General features: G+C 48.0%; 1 long non-coding RNA gene across 2 annotated transcripts in view; it reads left to right on the top strand.

The window, feature by feature from the left end:
* Positions 1 to 8752, top strand: part of LOC144783060 (uncharacterized) — an 84773-nt gene extending 76021 nt beyond the window's left edge. For both annotated transcript variants that reach the window (XR_013601379.1, XR_013601380.1), the window contains exon 4: positions 8690 to 8752. This is a non-coding gene — a long non-coding RNA (uncharacterized LOC144783060). The remainder of the gene's footprint in view (positions 1 to 8689) is intronic.
* The last annotated feature ends 5747 nt before the right edge of the window (positions 8753 to 14499 follow it).

The raw sequence follows: 14499 nt of genomic DNA, 5'->3' as shown, positions 1-14499 counted from the left end.
GGACTTCAACTCAATCACTGATGTCGCACTGGATAGGTCGCATCCACCATTGGCCGACTCTCCAGTGCGTCGGTTGGCAGCACACAGGGCAGAATGGCAGGAGAGGTGGGGCCCTGTGGATGTCTGGAGGGAGCAACACCCCGGAGTTAGGGACTATTCATTCTTTTCAGCATTACATGCGCTGCATGTTAGGATAGACTCCATTTTGTGCGGCGGACCTCTGGCTCCCACGATGGCCCACACGGAGTATCTCACTAGGACGATCTCGGACCATAACCCGTTGCTGCTAACGCTGCAGTGGCAGCGTCCGAGGTCGGCGGTCCCCACATGGAGGCTACGGCCTGAGACATTAGAAGACCTGGTGTTTAGGGACGAGGTCCTTCAGGGCATTGAGCACTATTTTGGGGAGAATGCGGGCTCAACTGCCACGAGATCTTTAGAATGGGATGCAATGAAGGTGGTGACCAGGGGCATCTGTATGGGTAGATTCTCGACTGAACGGACGACGGTCCTGGCAGACCTGGAGAAGGCGGAATGTGTACTGCGGGATTTAGAGAGGCGCAGGCCCGAACGACCAGACTTACAGGACAGGCTGCTTGAGGCGAAGGAGTTAGTTGCGACTGAAACTGAGCGACTGCGGTGCTTTGATTATAAACTGTATGTCATCAGAGTGCATGCGGAGAGAGATAAGGTGGGCACACTACTGGCTAAACTGGCTAACCCAGAACCTAGAGGCTGCCCGGTAATGAGCATTCGAACGGAGACAGGGGAGGTAGTTTACTCGCAAAGTGCGGTTTTGGAGCGATTCCAATCGTATTACACAGGCCTATATGAGAGCCAACTGGGTGTGGATGTCTCTACTATAGCCGACTATCTGACGACGATTCATCTTCCATTGTTGGATGTCGAGGATGAGAAAGACCTGGGCGGACCCATAACATTGTTAGAGATTCGGGTGGCCATCAAGCAGATGGCCAAAAATAAGACGCCAGGGGTAGATGGTCTACCGATTGAATTCTATGTGCAGTACGTTGATGTATTGGCGCCCAGGCTACTGGTGGTTTACGCTGAAGCCATGACGCTTGGCCGTCTACCCCAATCGATGAGGGAAGCATTGGTCGTACCGCTGCTGAAACCTGGCAAGGAGGCCACCGAGGTGACGTCGTATAGACCTTTGTCTATGCTGACGGTAGATTATAAAATACTGAGTCGTATCCTAGCCACTAGATTGCTGCCACACATGACCAAGTTGGTTCATGCAGACCAAGCTGGGTTTATTCCCACCAGGAGTACATCTCTAAACATTCGCCGCCTGGTTCGCATAATAGACAGCGCCTGGAACTCTGATCAGAAACCGGCAGTACTGTCGGTGGATGTCGAAAAGGCCTTCGACAGCCTGGAGTGGGGGTACCTCGATGCGGTGTTAGCGAAGTTCAGTCTAGGAGACGGCTTTGGGCGTTGGGCGAGGGTCCTTTACTCCTCTGCTACCGCAAGGGTACGTTTGGGATCTGTTGTATCTTCGGCCTATCCGGTGCGCAGGGGGACGAGGCAAGGATGCTCGCTGTCCCCCCTGTTGTTTGCCTTGGCGATGGAACCTTTAGCGGCGCAGGCGAGGTCGGGGACGATGTACAATGGGATAGGCTGTGGTGGAGAGACCCATCATATTTCATTGTACGCTGATGATCTCTTGCTGTACATGGATAACACCGAAGGAGATCTGGTAGGAGCTGTGGAGATGTTGTCGGGCTTTGGCAGGCTATCGGGCCTCAAGGTGAACTGGAGTAAGACTTGTGTTTTCCCGCTGCAGGCTGACACGCCATATCCCCCGCCTGCGGTAGATGTGGTCTGGGAAGGCACATGCTTCACCTATCTGGGAGTCCGTATCTATCACGACATCGTGAACCTGCTGGAGGGGAACATAGGGCGCTGTATAAGAGCCTTGAGGGGATGCATGACCTTCTGGGCTTCCCTCCCGTTATCGGTGCAGTGTCGAGTTGCATTGTTGAAGATGGTGGCCCTACCTAGACTACTCTATTACTTCCGTACCCTCCCGCTTTGGATCCCACAGCGAATCTTTAAAGACCTGAGGACGTTGGTTATTGGTTTCCTATGGGGGAGCGGACGGCGAAGGGTGGCCCTGACTACGCTGATGCGGCCCAAAATAGAGGGAGGGATGGCGGTTCCGGATTTTGAATTGTATTACCTGGCGGCACAGCTACAGGTTTTAACACAGAACGTTGCTAAAGTGTTCGGGGGCCCGGACCCTGAGAGGGGGACTGGTATCCAGAGACACATCTTGTCTTACATAGTCTTGCAACAGAAATTGGAGCTGGGAGGATTGTCCATAGAAGAGAGAACTCTTCGGTTGTGCTGGCATAGGAGCCTGAAGAGAGCGAAAGCAACACGACCGTATGCACCGGAGATCCCTCTGGGGATTTTGACGGCGCTACCGCATGGAGGTGACTGGTCCCCGTTAGCGGAGTGGGAGGAGTTGGGGCTGCAAATGGTAGGGGACCTCTATGTTGACGGGATGCTTGCCCCCTTCGGGGTGCTGCAGGAGCAATTTGGCCTCCCGGATGGGAGTTTCCTCCTACATGCGGCGGTGATTGCAGCAATGCAAAAGCACTGGAGGGAAGGGCTAGTGGAACCTGCCACAAACATGGCCTGCCAGTATGTAGTGATGGCAGCGGGCACGATTAAGGCGGTGACCTGCCTCCACTCGAGAATGATACATGAGGGACTGGAACCGCTTACAGCCTTGAAGGAGAAATGGGAGGACGACATAGGTAAACCCATTCCGGACACGATCTGGAGCCAAATTTTGAGAAGGACGTGGAAGGATAGTAGGAATGCCCGTTTTCAGCGGGTGCATTTCTTCATCCTCCATAGGGCCTACATGACCCCGGGAAAGATCAGAAGGTATTTCAAGGTGCAGGATGCGGCATGCCCGAGATGCTTAGCGATTGGTGCTGAGCTGGACCATCTGCTGTGGGGGTGCCCGAAGCTAGGGACGTATTGGGCTGAGGTAGGTGAGCTCCTGAACGCAGTCACGGACCGGGAGGTAGAGTTCGACATGGCAGCATGCCTTTTGCTCTGGTTCCCCCACACGGCAAAGACAAAAGTAACGAGCAAATGTATTGACCTGGGTCTCATGTTGGCCCAGAGGGAGATTACGTGGCACTGGAAGTCCAGGGAGGGCCCCTCAGTTAAGAGATGGGTGAATGAGCTGTTGAAATGGTCTAGGTGTGAGAGTGTGCTTAGACGGCGACAGGCTGCCAAGGCGGGCAACGAGAAAGGCTTGGAGTTAGCGAGGGCTTGGGAGATGATAGTACAGGCCTTGCAAGACTACCTGCTGGAGCAAGAGGAACACGAACATTCGGAGGGCGGGGATCCATGAGGATTTAGAGTTTAAATGCAGAACCCGAGTAATAGCAATTGTAGCACCAGAACCCACACTTAGAACCCGCGTAGGCAGCAGTAGGGGGGGAGGGAGGGGGGGAGTTCCTGGGGTATTGTTGCAGTATAAGTTGAGCGCCTACAGGAAGGATATATGACTGATGACTACTGGGGGTGGGGCCCCAGGGCAGCGCTCCGTGGGTACCTACATGGTCATTCCCGACTAGCTTGGGGAACTACTACCACGAGAGGGCGCTAGAGTGGATCTGGGGTCGTGAACATGGACAATATTAGTGTCGCCCACTCTGAGTGATTACTTATACCTGGTGGTGCCCTTGGGGAGGGAGTTTGATGGGGATAAAAGCAGATACTATATAATACTGTTGACCTGCCATCTCTATGAGGTGGTTGCCGAGATACTCTGAGTCACTATTCTGATACGCCGCCCAGCCCCCGGCATGTGGGCTGAATGGCTGTGTGCATTTTGGGAACGACGGAGGTACTTTGAGTTGACATGTGTGCACAGGTTGACATAATAGATGCCTTGTTGATAATTCTTCAATAAAAACAATTAAAAAAAAAAAGGTAACAAAGAAAAAAAGAAGGCCAAAAAGAAAGAAGAAATAAAGGAAGGAAAAAAGAAAATAAGAAGGAAAGAGAAGGGAAAATAAAGAAGACAAGAAATAAAGATCCAAAAATGACAAGAATGAGAGAAAGGTGAAAGAAGGCAAAAAAGAGAGAAAGAAGGAACAAAAGAAGGAAAAAGAGAAAGAAAGAAGGTCAAATGAAAGCAAAATGAAAGATGAAAAGAAAAAAGGAAATGGAAAGAAAGAAATTAAAAGAATAGAAAGAAAAAAGGAAAAGGCATAAAGGAGGAAAAAGAAAGAATGAATGAAAGAAAGCACAAAATTAAAAATGCAAGGAAGGAAAGAAAAATAAATAAGACAAACCAGGAAAGAAATCTGAAAAAAATAAAGGAAATGAAACTAAGAAGGAAAGAAGGAACAAGTAAATGAAATTAGCAAAAAAGAAAGACACATGGAAATAAGAAAAAAGACAGTCAAAAGAAAGAAGGAAATCAAATAGGAAGGAAGGAAAGGATGGAAAGGAGGAAGAAAATAGGGTTTACTGGATAAAATATTCGAGTAATAAAACCCAAATTACACCCCCACCAATGTTTAAATAAAACTGTAACAAGTGAGCTGCAAATACAATCAAGTTTGGTTTTCTATCTAGGCAAAGTTTATTAAAGAAGCAATGGTGAATCCGAGTCCAGGAACACAATATGGTATACTGTAAAATACCAGCAGTCCACATACAAAAGGAACTTCCAACATCATTTGAAGGAGACAGGAACTGGTAAATCTGGACTGTGCCCTGTGCTTATTTCAAATGCATCCTACTATCACATTAGGCAACACTTGCACTAAAGGGAACTACTTGTGCATTGATGTTTACTCAAAGTGACGTTAACCAGAGGCTTAAGTAGGCTGCCCCATTGCCCCATGCTGTATGCTGTAGTGGGGAGAAGAAAATGGGAATGACACAACAGACCAATGGGTGAAGAGAGGTGGCAGAAAGCCTCTTTAGGTCAATCAATCAATCAATCAATCAAAATTTGTAGAGTACGGCACTGTAACCCCGGGGGGTATCTGGGTGCTGGGATGCAAGGTCTCTATCAAAAAACCAGGTCTTGATGAAACGGCGGAAAGAGGGAAGAAACTAGTAGAGACAGGAAAAACAGAGGGCAGAAAAAGCCAGCAGAAAAGGCAAAACAGAGGGAAGAAAACAAGCAGGAAAAGCAAAACAGAGGGCAGAAAAATTAGCAGAAAAGACTAAAGAGAGAAAAGGCAAAACAGAGGGCAGAAAAACGAGCTGAAAAAGGAAAAAGCAGAGGGCAGAAAAACAAGCAGAAAAAGGCAAAACCGAGGGCAGAAAAACAAACAGAAAAGGCAAAACAGAGCAAGAACTGAGTGAGGAGGCACAATCAGAGGGCAGCAGGTAGACAGGCAGCAGAGGGTAGCTGACTGTGGGCAATCTGGGCAGGAGAACTGTTGCAGGGGGAGTTGGCAGGAGGACCTATTCAATGGGGTCACGCTGCAGCCTCCATTAAATAGGTCCATGGGGAGGGTGGGGTGCTGGGTGGCAGGAGGAGGGAAACTGCGGGAAGAGGGAAGAAACAAGCAGAAAAGGCAAAACAGAGGGCATGTAGTGGACTGACTGCGGGCAACCAACCTAAGCAATGTCAATAAAGTAAAAACCAATAAGGATACTCAGTAAGTGGCATCACACAGGTAGCAATACAATTCAGCTTTAATTAAATATTAAGTGCACAAACACATATCTTCCGCAATGATTTCTTTAAATAACAAATATTATTGATTTTTCATTTAACAACCGGCGTAGCTAGGTACATATTCAAACCAGTGGTATGTTAATACATATCTCAATATTCGGATGCAATATACATTCCATACTCCTGTTTACAATGTAGTGTTTATCGACATCTTTGTATTACATCTGTCTAGTTCTAGTCTGTGACATCGGTAGTAGAACAATAAACTTATCTGCTAGCCAATAACCCCCCCCCCCATTCTTCCCCCTCCCGCTTTTCCGTTCTGGCACTTTCCCATTGCTGACATATGTTGCTTTGTGTCCAACTCTAATACTGGTGGATCTATAGAGTGGAAGGGTCTGTTGAATCGTTGAATCTGTCATTTGTTATCAACTCCTTGTCTCGGCTATACTATAGGTTATTGCGTGTTTGGGATGCTAACTCCAGGCTCTAGGTCTATATTTTTAAGTGCTTCTAACATGATATCCCATTCCATGGATATCGGGTTTTCCATAACCCTTTGGCCTCCTCCCTCCATATTGCAGTGCTCTCTGCCCTGCCCCAGCGGTCATTTCGTTATGCCATGTATATCCGGTAGGGGGTTTTGGTAACTTCGATCGCATGGTGATGGACCGTTTGGCAAGGAATAGGGCAAGGTCCACAAATCTAATCTGTACCTTCTGTTTGGTCAAGCATTTACCTAGGCCTAGCAGACATTCCTCTACCGTGTCTCCCAGTTGTATTTGTGTGACTGCCTTGATGTGGATGCTAATGGATTCCCAGAAAACTCGTAAGAGGGGCCACGCCCATATCATATGTAATAAGTCTACCTCGCTCACGTGGCATCATGGGCATTGATGCTTTGTGTGTGGGAACATCCGCTGCAATTGTTGCGGTGTGAGATAGGCTCTATGGAGTATCATATTTTGTAAGAATTTGAACTTGGCATTTCCAGTTACGTTTTGGGGATATTCCATATTCCGGCCCATTCCTTATCTGTGAGTTCTCGTCCTATATCTTCTGCCCATGTGGTTCATAGGCCAGTTACCTCTATTGCTGCGTGTGCCTGTAGTCACACGTATAGCCACTTGATCAGGTGTCGGCCCCTCCTCATGTAGTATAGTGCCTTAACCAGTTCATGTGTTGGAAGTTCCTGTCTCTGGGTGGTCCAGTACTTCCGGATGTATTGAAGCAGTGCTGAGTGCATGAGGTATAGATGGTCTGGCACTGCATTTTCCTGGACAAAGCTCATGATCCATTAATATGCCACTGTTTAATAAATCTCCCACTGTATCAACTCTGTCATCTAGCTAGACCCCTATTCTGCGCTTTGTGAGCCTGCCGCTCATTAGTGGAATACCTATTAGTGGGATGTTCCCTGCGTAGGGTTGGCATCTGGACGTGTATTGTATTCCCGCTTTCCAACATTGAAGTGCTGTGCGCAGTAGGGGTGGGAGGTGTGGGGGAATTTTACATTGCGGTAGTGGTAATGTGTGTAAGACACCTTGGTTTATGTCTTGCTGTGTGAACCCTATCTCCTGTAAGTTGCGTCCCACCGTCCAGTAGGACAACCATTGCAGCTGACTTCCGTAGTGGTATGCTCTGAGGTCAGGTACACCCAATGCCCCTTTGTCGGTCCCTAACTGTCGTTTTTTAAGGCTTATTCTACGTCGTCCAGTGCCCCATATTAATTTCGATAAGTGAATTGTCCAGTGTTCTAAAAGTGGCGGAGGGTAACGTGATCAGCAAGTTAGTGGACTAGTACAGGAGTCGTGGGAGAACCACCATTTTTGATATGGCCGCTTGGTCCATTGCAGAGAGAGGTAGTGTGATCCAGAAGGCAACGCTCAAGCGTATTGATCTAAGTGCTCTAGTGAGGTTACCTTCTAGCACGTCCGCATGTGATCGGTATACATGTATAAGGATGCTTGGTGCAAATGACATTTTCTCTGGCTGGGTACCCTCCCGAATGAAGAAAATGTTGGATTTTGCAGCGTTAATAGCAAGGCCTGATATTTTTGCAAATCTATGGAATATGCCAGGGATGGGGTCCAGTGTGCCTAAAAGATATTGTACGTATATTATTATATTGTCCGCATAGGCTGACATCAAATGTGTTGCTCCTCCTACCGGGATCCCAAGGTGGTGGGTTTCTAATCGTAGCTTAAGTGCTAGCGGCTCTCTTCCGCAATGAAAATTATATGTGAGAAGAATGGTTGCATGTATTTTTATAATAAAATGCCAAAAATGGTAAAAAACACAAAGGTAAGTCTGTAGCACAGGAGAATATAAAATCACTCTCAATGCAGTAACTCAAAAGCACAAAAGTAAGTCTGTAGAATATAAACTTTTAGCTACAGAGAGTAAGATAATCATCCATATATATATATATGTTTACTGTTCAATGCTAGCTCGGTGATGGTGATACACACATTCTTGAATCAATTGCAATGCAGTTAAGTAAAGATGCAATAGTAATACTCTGGTAAGTCAAGATAGAGCAGTAGAATCAGGTCGTTCACCCCTTTTAACTTTCCACAACACAGGGAAGCCCGCTCCATTCTCTCTGACACCTCCCAGGGAACGGCGTAACTGGGGGCAGCTGCTTCGGGTGACAACAGTTCTGCACAACTCCATTTGTGAGCTTCACTAAGGCCTCCCACACTCCTCCTTTTTATACAAAGAAAACTGGCTTACACAATATTCTGTTCCCTTCTCACAGATCAGTGCACATCAGTCATACTTCCAGGACCTTTCGAAATACTCCCAAGCCGTTTCAGGTGTAGTAAAGACGGGGCCCTGCGTGCACACATTGCTTCGTTAGCATATGCATATTAGAAGCTTAAATGCCATTTTGCCACTTTGCAGCTTTTTCACACGATACTACATGTAACTGTTTTTGTAAGTTAGACTGCTTGGGTTCCTCAAATGAGAACGGTCTGTTTTTTATATCCCTAGATCTACATCCCAACCTTAGTCTGTACACTGCGTGCAGAAGCCTTCAAGGTCACCATAACAATGTATGCTGTTATTCAGGTTGATCGCCCCCGCTCTAGACACAACAAGCACACAGCTGCAACCAACTGAAATTCTAGTGCCTTTAATATTGCACTGCATGCATGATTTGGGCACTTGGAGAAAAACCTTTTCCACTCAGAGAGCTTTGCTGATCCTGTGATGTGATTCACCACTGCTGATCTTGGAGGTATGGGGTTCCCCATTCAAGCCTAAGAGACCTTCTATTATTATAAAACTTAGTTCCTAGCGGGAGAGGGTGGGTCACAAGGCGCTATATGACCTGTTTCCACTATCATTATAACATAATTTCTCTCTTTGTGTTTTATGGAATTGTAACAATGCTGATCGTATTATTTCCACTCATATGCCTGCTTATGTTTGCCAAAATACTGCATCTTAGAGCAAGTTGTTAAAATAAACATTTTAAACTTTTCTGTGTCTCTGATTACTCATGTTGTGGACTGGTATGAGAATAAAAACGAAAGAGTGTTCTTGATTCCCACCATTCCTGAGAGTACCCTAAATTGCATGTTCTGGGTTGTCTAATCATTCATAGCTTCGCTACAGGACGGAGAGCTAATGAAACACTAATGCTAGTCGGATAGGGGTTCTGGGTACTGAGGTGAGTTTCTGGTACACCACAAGTCACTGAGGTCCTGGTTTCCTGTGCGCAGTTCTGTGCCCACACAGAATCCCCGCAACATGGCGCACCTAATGTTTGGTCTTATATTCGAGGCGCTCGATTAGTGCTTCTATTAGACCATGACACACTCGCTCCTGTTTCCGGTTGATAGTAGTGACGCATTAACCTACCTATACGAATGTGTTACAGGTTCATTCTCGCTTGAGATTTATAAAAAGGTTCCTGTTTTGAGTTACTACCATTTTTGTGCTACAATTTTTAGATTGTTTTTTTCTCTACTATGTCCTTATGGCTCCATCAGTATGGGGTGTCTGCTAACGGAATGGCGGTTATCTTTGTGGCTAGTGCAGAAGCGACTTACCCATTTAAGCTTTTCTATTCTTGGGTTACATTTCCTGCTATGAATGCGGATGATGGGACATACCATAAATACTCGCCCACGGTGGTGCCTGCCGACTGTGTGCCATATAGGACACAGGAAGTTCTGCTTTCTGCTTGGCAGCATCAAGTTTGGTTTAATGGCACCCTCCCCCACACCGTGTCTGCGGTTCGGTTAAGTACCTTGTCTATTCCAGGGGCCACTTGGCCTGTTTTGGCCGGGTTCACACCGCATCTGCGTTATTTGACAGCCCCTATAGCAGAGTTATGATTGCTCTATGCCTCCGTGGTTGGGGTATATAGGGCTTTAGTGCAATACAATTCCCGCAATATCCAGGTGGGGCACCTGGAGCTGCGGCGCAACCAGTTGGACAGGCCGGGATAAAAATGCGTTCCGTCATGGTTAATTCGATATTGGGCAAGCGCCCCCAGGATAAGGACGAGATGCCTTATTGGCTTGCCGAGAAATTTGACCCGCTGGAAGCAGTTTTACCTAATACGACTCCTGTTGAGAAACACAGGATTCTGACCATTGGTTTGCAGAAAGACTTAGTACCAAAGTGTAACGAGGGCACGGGGTCTCGCCCTATAATGGGGCCCCCTTTAACAATGTACGACCCCCCCCTCTTGTCTCAACAGCCTCCTCAAACCCCAGGATGGTCCCCTGCAGAACGGTATAGCTGTGACGAAGAGGATGAAGAAGGATGGGGTCCCTTTAAGTGGACTGCACACCAAATTGGGGAGGAGGAGCCTGAAGAGGACGTAAAAGGCAGCAACAACAATCCACAGGTGTGTTACTACACCGGAGGAGCGGACAGAGTGCAGGAGAGTGGAGAGGTGGGAAGCAGCGAGACGGAGCGGAGGAGCGAATTGGTTAAGCGAGGCGGAGTGGAGTGTTGGAGCGAGTGGGTTCGACGAGACGGAGTGGCGAGGTGGATCGAGCTGGCTAAGCGAAGAGGACCTTGCGGAGGAGGAGAAATCGGAACAGGGAGGTCTGGACACAGCGTCCCCGGAGCAAGTGGCCGCGGAACCGGACCCCGCGTCATCTGCAGGGAGAGCCGAGAAAAGAGAGACGGAAGCTGTAAAGCCGGGAGGCCAACCCCGCGAGCCGCCCAGCCGTGCGCCAGGAGGTGTACGGCTAGCAGAGGTATGTGAACGGGTCCTGGGGTGGTGGAGGAGAAAAGGCAGACGCCTGACCTAGTAGTGTTGTAAAGCCCAGTCGTAACAAGCCCTCCGTATAGCGGATCACTGTCATTGCACCTTCACCACTCCCGATAGACGTGCACTGTGTGTCCCCGTCACTTTCCCCCACGTACCCCTCCCTCTCAAAGACCCGTGACAGATTGCATATATATTTACGGTTCCTCTCTTCTGTTTCCCTTCTCGGCGGCCGGCGAGGACGAGCACTACGGAGCCTCCGGAGATCAGCAGCAGGAGGAGGAGCCCCGTCCGGAGGAAGGAGGAGGATGTGATCCGAAAGACCCGACAGGAGAGAAGCTGTTCCCCCAGAAAGGGCACCATCAGAAAGAAATGTACCGATGACTTGCTTACTAGAATAAAAACTTCTGCAACAAAAACACGTTTGCTTCCCCTTCCTCGTCCCGCGGTTACACAAAGGTAACAGATTGTGAGACCTGGGGTAAAGTATTTGCGGCGGTTGTGAGAAGTTGGCCTGATGTATGATGTTCACTATTCTAGTGAGCACCTTGTATCAGTCCAAACAACCCTTTTGGTGGTGGTTGTAAAGTCAACCTTATAGACAAACTATCCTAGGGGTATAATGGACCTAAGCAGTCTTAGGCTTAACTCAAGAGGGCATGTGAAGCCAGCTGTTTTACCATATGCAATCCTTTTAATACCAAATGAAAGGACACCACACAAGTTAAATATTATAAAAATATTTATTTATTACTAGAATAATCCTCTGTACTCTTTATGAGAACAGAGGCACAAGCATACAAAAGTTGCACAATTATGGATAGGGCCGGTGGCCGCTTAAATCATATACTAAAATAGTGGTATAAGAACCACGTCACGAACAATGGTAAGGCCTAGGACCTTGAGAATCGCTGGGGCTACACTGGACTAACTGTAGTTAGGACAGGAGCGGCCCAAGGGATACGGGTGCAGTGCCTAAAGCACACGCATGCACCAATGCAAAGTCAATGGTGCGTAAAAGTTGCAAAGTTACTGTTTTAGAAGTCTTCCGACTGGACTAGAACTTCCCCACTTTAAACTAGGACACTAGAGGTGTAAACCACTACAGGAGCACCGGAGTACTCTCGTTACCTCACCCACAGGAAGCGGGTGCATAGGTGTCAAAGTGTGTCGGGTTTCGTCGTGGAGTTCTATGGAGCCTGGAGATGAAGATGCTGCAGGCGGCCAGGAGAGAAGAGTCCGGTTGGATCCAAGGGTGGATCGAAGATGTAGAGTACCTGAAAGCAGAGGGGACAGAGTCTGGGTCACTAGCCAGTGACCAGGATGGAACCAGGAAGGAACCAGGCGATGTCGGGCGCAATCAGGTGGTTGTTGTGAAGCTTGTCTCCGCTGCCACGTGGACTCGGGGGCATCGACGATGACCAGGAGTGGAACAAGGACTGGCCCACAAAGGCTCTCGCTGTCGGCGGTGTCGGCTTCCGGATCGGGGTGAACAGGCCTTGGCAAATGCAACCCACACAGGATTTGAAGATTGCTTCTCACTCGGACCAGCAAGGTCTGAGAGGCTGCTCCTTTTCAGAGGAGCGAGGGCCAGTCTGGAGCAACCAGACCAGTGGTGTAAATTCAAAGGTTCGTCGTCGTAGGGGCCACTAGCCAACGGGCAAGTGACCGGACAGACGCGTCGAGCAGGAAAATGCAAAAGGGCCCCACGCAGCACTCGGTAAGTGTAGAGGGGTGATCTTCGATGCAAAAGCTGCTCGGGGCTAGGGCTTCTCAATCCCCAATGCACTGCTTCGAGGGTGCCTCGGGAGCTGCACGGGAAGCACTTAGCAGTCTTTCCAAGATGGCCGGTCCCACGTCTCACGTCGCCTCCACGGGTCTCAGCTTTGCTGTGGCTGTGGATCGGGCTGTTAGATGTCTGGGAATCTGGTTCTTGTTGATCTCTGTCGCTCGAGCTCCGGCAGGAGCTGCAACAAAGCAAACCGTTGGGCGCTTGACGGTGCCTGCTTGCACAGGGTGGTCACTCCTTGACCACAAGGGAGATTCTTCAGTCTTCCACCTCGAGTGGGATGTCGAAGGGTCCAGAGTTTCGTTTCAAAGTTTCAGTCAGGATTGTCTAAAGTCTATAGACACAGCTCCTACCTTTATTCCAAATCAAGGGGCTGGATTACCTGCTAGGTCCCTCCTATGGGTGGGACCCAGGAAGGGGGTGGTTACACCCCTTTCCCTTTGTCCAGTTTCACGCCAGAGCTGGGGCTGGAGTGCCCCAGCACCTTTTTGAACTGGGCTATGCATGGGGTGCCTTGTGCGCCCCAGGCAGTGTCTAGTTTCACTCGCCCTGCCTGCCTCAATCCACTATCTCCTGTCTGGGGTGGTGTAACACCTCCCTGTGACAGGAATCCTTTTGTCCAGGCCTCCCCTGACGGGGTTTCGGTCATCAGCAGGAGGCCAGACTCGTGTCTGTGGCAGCAGCATCCATTTTGTGATGCTAAGGCTCTGGTTAGTTTTAACCGCGTTTAAGGAAAAACTATATGTAACCATGTGAAGCGTTTTCACTCAATGTTAGAGAGAGGCCCCATTCTCAAAAGATCCCATGTTGTTTTCACACAGGTACCCACCTAACCTACGCCCTGAAGAAAAGCCTGATGAATAAATACACAGGCTTGGAAACGCGTCGGCGTTTTTTGGTTCATCTGAACAATTGAACTTTTACCAGCGCAAAGTTGACCTGAATAATCTACAAATATTGACAAATATCTAACAGTCATAAAATTTCACTTTTGCGCTACTAGACCTAAAAAATACAAAAAACGGTTAAAAAATGGTCTAGTGTTAAAATCAGTTAGTAGGGTACAGTTCATTCTTTCCTCATGGAAATGTATATTGTGTAAAATTTGTTTTTTTGAAATGCTGTTTGTATATTTGTAACATAAATGTTAGTTTATATCGTTTAATGTAAGCACTGTACATAGGATATACCCACTTGTGTTTGACACAGTAAACTCCCAGACAAATAGAACAATCCCCACAAGTTACAAAACTTGTAACCTTTGAAAAAAACAAACTATAACACCCTCTGATTAAATATAGTGGTGTATAACAAAAAACTGCTCAAAATAAAAAAGTGGCAGAAACAAAAACCGACTGGGTTTCCAATTTCTATTTTACAATTGTATGGTGTCCTACCCAGCGCCAAACAGGACACAACCCCCCTTTATGTTCCCGGGGTTTCGGTCAGCAGCAGGAGGCCAGGCTTGTGTCTGTGGCAGCAGCATCCATTTTGTGATGCTGAGGCTCTGGTTAGTTTTAACCATGTTTACTGTTACTAACATGTCTTATCCCTCTAGAAGGGTGGAATGCTTCCCCCGTCGCCAGAACTGGCGAGGGGGTAGTATTCCAAAACGTATGACACCTTACACGACATGTTTTTATAAAGCCAAACCAAAGATAGCATCTAACGGCGAGGATTATAATGCACTTAAGAGTATATGGTATGGCAATACCCTGGAACAGCTATAAGGACATGGTTCCGAAAACTGCACACAGGCTCAGGTCCTGCTAGGGCACCATC

The sequence above is a fragment of the Lissotriton helveticus genome, chromosome 9, assembly GCF_964261635.1.
Source record: "Lissotriton helveticus chromosome 9, aLisHel1.1, whole genome shotgun sequence".
NCBI classification, from domain to species: Eukaryota; Metazoa; Chordata; class Amphibia; order Caudata; family Salamandridae; genus Lissotriton; species Lissotriton helveticus.
The sequence above is the reverse complement of the archived record's forward strand: the minus strand, read 5'-3'. Positions and strand labels throughout refer to the sequence as shown.